Source organism: Garra rufa, chromosome 3 (assembly GCF_049309525.1).
Source record: "Garra rufa chromosome 3, GarRuf1.0, whole genome shotgun sequence".
NCBI lineage: Eukaryota > Metazoa > Chordata > Actinopteri > Cypriniformes > Cyprinidae > Garra > Garra rufa.
Window position 1 is genome coordinate 46,031,280 of NC_133363.1, and position 6,366 is coordinate 46,037,645.

Sequence of the window (6,366 nt, forward strand, 5' to 3'; positions counted from 1 at the left end):
TGCATTTTTATCATTGTAGGGTGGTTGTGTACACAAACTGCCAACACACATTAATGTTCAAACAACATGTAAAAGTTAGTTTTGTATCCGATAACCCCTTTAAGGTACCTCTACAGGATGGTGAAACACCTCCTTTTATTGGCATAGTGCAACCTGCACTCACTGAGAGGGCAGTGCACAAGCTGGACAGACAGAACCAAGGAGCGGACATATTGGGCAGGGGAATGGAGACTACACCCCAAAGTGGTTCAGGTGATTTGGAATGTCTTCAAGGGCAGAGGTGGACCTTTTCACCTAATTTTTCTCAAAGGAGCGAGATGCTCTGGCCCTTGACTGGTCATTTCTGTCTTAAATGATGGAAAATTCCATAAGTCGGAAGATTCTGTTGAAATAGCATTTTGTTCTGCCCATTCTGGTGGGTTGAAATACCATTTGTTTGTGCAGATACATGAATGTTAACAAATCAGACTTCAGTATTCAGAGTAAACGGGAGTTTCCCTCATAGTGTCTTCATGTAACACTTGTTCCCGTTATCTCAGAGAACAAGCGTTACCATGTGCACAGTTAAAGTTATAGTAGATCAAACAAAAAAAATCCTCATTAGCTACGTTGTCCACCCCAAAATGACCTTCCAAATCCCATGTCTCCTCCACCAGCTCATCCATCCACAGGACTCCAGACAGACGATCAACTGCCTCCGGTTCAGCCACCTTTGAAACAGTCTGAACCACTTTATGAAGTGGTTCATGAGGTTGATCAGGAAGAACATACATACATGTGTATGTACAGTATATCTGAGTGTTATATAATTTCAAAATTCATAAGGAAATTAGACTGTAGTAAATGTACTTTGCTGTTATTCAGTCTAGATTACATACACAAATATTTTCAAATAGTGGTTCAAACAGATGAATTTATGTTAAATATACTAACTAGAAAGTTAAAGGTTTTCACTCTCTTTAAGGTCCTGATCCGATTCCTCCACCTGCTGAGTTTCAGCTAGAGGATCAACCACCTTCAACTGATTCTCAGCCAGTCATGAATCTGTCTGCTCCAATCAGTGCTTTACCTTATGTGATTCAACCATATAAAGGTCAACATAGAATACATGTATATATCTGAGTGTTACATAACATTTTTTAATACAATACACATCACATTAATACAAATTGTGGCACACAAAGAGAAAATGTTGTTACTACACTATCTAGATTGTTAAAACATTCAAGATTTTCACTTTCAGTCTCAATCTGTGCCTTAAACTAGGCTATCCTGTCCAAAGCTACCTTCCAAATGCCATACCACAAACATCAGGACCTGGTCCGGTTCCTCCAGCCGCAGGGCTCCAGCCACAGAATCAACCACTTCCAGTTCAGCCAGTCATGAATCTTTCAGGTCCATGTAATCCAGCACCTTACCAGCTTCAGCCATATGCAGGTAAATGTAGAATAATGTTTGTTTGAGAAGTTTGTAATATTTATATGTTCAAATGTTAAAAAAAAGTTACTTGAATGTCATTAGAAAATAAATAATTTATTAGACTTAAAAGTAAAGGATTAATTCACTTCCAGAATAAAAATTGCTGATAATTTACTCACTATGTTATCCAAGATATTCATGTCTTTGTTTCCTCAGTCGAAAAGGTTTTTGAGGAAAACATTCCAGAATTTTTCTCCATATAGTGAACTTTAATGGTGCCCAATCGGATGATTTTTTCGCCCTACCCTACCTTTTTTAACCAAAGTACACAGACAGAGAATTAAACACGCTTGACTTCTGCAACATGACTACGCAATGCGTGAAGGCACGCATGTGTATCACAGAGCTAGTGCAAGACAAGAATTTGTGGTTAAAACATATATAAATTAAGACAAGACTCTTATTCCTCAGCTGGGATTGTGTAGAGCCCTTTGAAGCTGCATTGAAATTGCAATTTAGACCTTCAACCCATTAGAATGTTCCTGGAATGAAATCCTGCAATGTTTTCCTCAAAAACCTTAATTTCTTTTCGACTAAAAAAAAGAAAGACATAAATGGATGACATAGGGGTGAGTAAATTATCAGGAAATTTTTATTTTGGAAGTGAACAAATCCTTTAGTGATTAACCTATTGATTATTGTCTTTAAAAGGCTATCCAGTCCAATACTACCTTCCAAATCCAATGCCTCAGCCAGGACGGCACATATCTGCTTATCCTATGGGAGGTTATGGTGTACCAGGGCAGGTTCCTCAGGCTGCGGGTCTCCAGCAAGGCAATCGTCCACCTCCAGTTCAGACAGTCTTGAATCAATCCAGTACAAGTAATCCAGCACCTCACCAGCTTCCTTCATTTGCAGGTGAAAACAATAAATGTGTATGTGAATGATATATTATATTTAGATGTCAAATATAATGAAAATTATTGTCTTAAACTAGGTTATCCAGTGCAAAACAACCTTCCAAATCCCTTGCCTCAGTCAGAAGGTCCTGCACCGGCTCCTCCAGCTGTAGACAGTCAGTCAGTGAATCAACCGCCTCCAGCTCCGCCAATCTTGATTCAGCCTGATCCAAGTAATGCAGGTAAACAGAACAAATATGCATATGAGTGATGTATAATATTTTGATGTTCAGATGTAATTGATTTTAAAAGTCATCAGAAAACTAGCTAGATAATTAAACTCCAAATGTTTGATTAAATGTTGCATCAAACTAGGTTGTCCACCACAAAATCACCAACCAAATCCCATGCCTCAGACAGAAGGTACTGCACCGGATCCTCCAGCTGTAGAATTTCAGTCAGAGAATCAACTAACTCCAGTTCAGCCAGTCTTGAATAAGTTTGATCCAAGTAATCCAGCACCTCACCAGGTTCAGCCATATGCAGGTAAAGATAGAATAATGTATGTCTGAGTGTAATATACAATTGAGGTCAAAAGTTTACATACACATTGCAAAATCTGCAAAATGTAAATTATTTTACAAATGCATGTTATTTTTTATTTAGTACTGACGTGAATAAGATATTTCACATAAAAGTTGTTTACATATAGTAGACAAGAGAAAATAATAGTTGAATTGATAAAAAAATGACCCTGTGCAAAAGTTTACATACACTTGAATCTTAATACTGTTGTTACCTGCCTTATCCACAGCTGTGTTTTTTTTTTTTTTTTTTTTTTTGGTTCAGTGATAGTTGTTCATGAGTCCCTTATTTGTCCTGAACAGTTAAACTGTTCGCTGTTCTTCAGAAAATTTGTTCAGGTCCCACAAATTCTTTGCTTTTTCAGCATTTTTGTGTATTTGAACACTTTCCAACAATGACTGTATGGTTTTTTCACAACTAAGGACAACTAAGGAACTCATGTGCAACTATTACAGAAGGTTCAAATTCTCACTGACGCTTCAGAAGGAAAAACGATGCATTAAGAGCCTGGGGTGTAAACTTTTGAACAGAATGAAAATGTACCTTTTTCTTATTTTGCCTAAATGCCATATTTTTTTAATTTAGTACTACCCTTCAGAAAGGAAAAGAAAGACACTTGTATGTTTCCCAGAGTTAAATTTACCCTGATCTTCAAATTTCAAAAGTTTTCAACCCTGGCTCTTTCTGAAGCATTAGTGAGTGTTTGAACCTTCTGTAATAGTTGCATATGAGTTGGATGAATCTTAAAATTGTATAGTCATTGTTGGAAGGGGTTCAAATACACAAAAATCCTGAAGGATTTTTCTGAGGATCAGCGGTCAGTTTAACTGTTCAGGACAAACAAGGGACCATTGTACAACACAGTATTAAGAATCAAGTTTATGTAAACTTTTGAACATGGTCATTTTAATAAATTCAACTATTATTCCTCTTGTGGACTATATGTAAACATCTTTTATGTGAAATATCTTATTCAGGTCAGTACTAATTCAAAAATAACATGCATTTTGTATGATCCCTTTTATTTTGGTAAAATAATTCACGTTTTGCAAGGTGCAAGGTGTATGTAAACTTTTGACCTCAACTGTAATATTTATATATACAAATGTTACTTATTTTGTCTGAAGGAAATTAAGCTTAACAACAAAGCTTAAATCAGTTCTGAACATGATAAACAGCTCAACTTAGGCAAAAGCTGTAGTTCCAAAAAAATTATATTTAGTCAATTAAATTCTAATGATGATGTATTCTCATGCCCTCACCAAAAACTTTAGCACCTGCAGTTCCACCACCAGTTCTACTTTATGGAGTACCACCTGGTCTCGAGTACCTCACTCAGGTGGGCTCTCTTTATCAATATATCTGTCTGGAAGTGAGATGTCTGGATGTTACCTGGTATTTTTGGTGCATTTCAGATCGACCAGATACTTATTCACCAAAAAATGGAGTGTATAGAGAGTAAGTCTTTTTCTTTTAGTTCTTTCTTTTTTTTTATTAAGTGTATTAGATCACTGCTAATATTTGAATAATTTTTGTCAACACTTTGATTTCCAAAAGACTGCACTCCTTGTTTAATCCGAGGAGATGTATTAATCTGACAAACTTTGATCTCATTTTTCACAGTTCTCACTCGCTTTGAGACTAACAACCAGTATGAGATCAAGAACAGCATCGGGCAAGAGATCTACCACGCCAAAGAAGACAGTGACTGCATTATACGCAATATCTTTGGTCCAGCACGTGCTTTTAAAATGCATATTAAAGACCACATGGACCAAGAGGTCATTCAGATGCACAGACCAATGCGCTGCTTCCTCTCAGAGGTAGAACAAACCTTACCAGTCTTATCAAGCTCCAACATAGATAATTATTAAAGATGTTTGTATATATTATTTATTGATTGATGTGAACTTTCTACCCTCAGCTTGAGGTACAGGCTCCACCTGGAGTAACCATAGGCTATGTCAAACTTGAGTGCACCTTTTTACCAAAATTCTCCATCCTGGGCCCCAATAATGAGTTGCTACTAAGGATCAAGGGACCCTTCATTCCACTCAAATGCTGTGGTGACATAGACTTTGAGGTAACATTTATTTCATGCAAGATGAGAGCAATATTTAAAAAAACAAGGTTTTGCCCAAATTTGCACCACTAAGAAATTCTATCTTTAGGTAATGGGCCTTATTGGTGAACAGTCTATTGGTCGAATCACAAAACAGCGGAGTGGTTTCATAAAGAAATGCATCAGTGATGCCAGCAACTTTTGTATCCAGTTCCCTATGGACATGGATGTTAAAATGAAGGCTGTACTTTTGGGTGCTTGCCTCCTTATTGTAAGTGTTATGCCAGTGATTTCTGCGATTCACAGTCACAGTCTTGCTGCCAGAGAAATTCATTTGGTGGATATTTTTAACTGTTTTGGAAATTAATTAGACTAGGCACTGAATATTATGAAATTACATCAGTTAAGCAAATATTGGTAACACTTTATAATAAGGTTCATTAGTTAACATTAATTCATTTGTTAACAAACTAAAAATGAACAATACTTATACAACATTTATTATTCTTAGTTAATGTTAATTTCAGCATTTAAATGCATTATTAAAATCACAAGTTTTGCTTAACATTAGTTAATGCACTGTGAACTAACATTTAACATTTAATGAACAACAATTTTTCATTTACAAAGATTAATTAATAGTGTGATAAATGTATCGCTCATGGTTTGTTCACGTTAATTAATACATTAACTAATATTAACAAATGACACCTTATTGTAAAGTGTTACCCAAATATCAATGCAGTTGTGAAAATATGCAATATTATAATAGTGATTATTGTTTGGACTGATCTCTTTTTATTCTCTTTCTTTCTTTTAGGACATATTGTTCTTTGACAAAGGTGGAAATTTATTTCTAAAATTTTTAAAGGGATCATGAAATTCTCTCTCTCTCTCTCTCTCTCTCTCTCTCTCTCTCTCTCTCTCTCTCTCTCTCTCTCTCTCTCTCTCTCTCTCTCTCTCTCTCTCTCTCTCTCTCTCTCTCTCTCTCTCTCTCTCTCTCTCTCTCTCTCTCTCTCTCTCTCTCTCTCTCTCTCTCTCAATATATTAATATATGTGCAACAGGATACTTAAGATGTTTTATCAGACTGCTGTGGCGAGTACTATCTTCTTTGCTGTGGGGTGTTGGGGTATGGGACTTAAGACAAAGGATGCCAACAGATTAAACAAACTCATCAAAAAGGCTGAATCTGTTGTCGGTTCTGAGCTTAGTACTTTGGAGGAAGTGGCTAAGGATAGAGTGCTGACAAAGCTGTTAGCGATCATCAGCAATGAAACTCATCCTCTCCATAAGACTCTGGACAATCTTGAGAGTAGCTTCAGCAACAGGCTTATTCATCCTTGTTGCTTGAAGGAACGTTATAGGAAATCATTTCTACCTAGCGCTATTAGACTGTATAA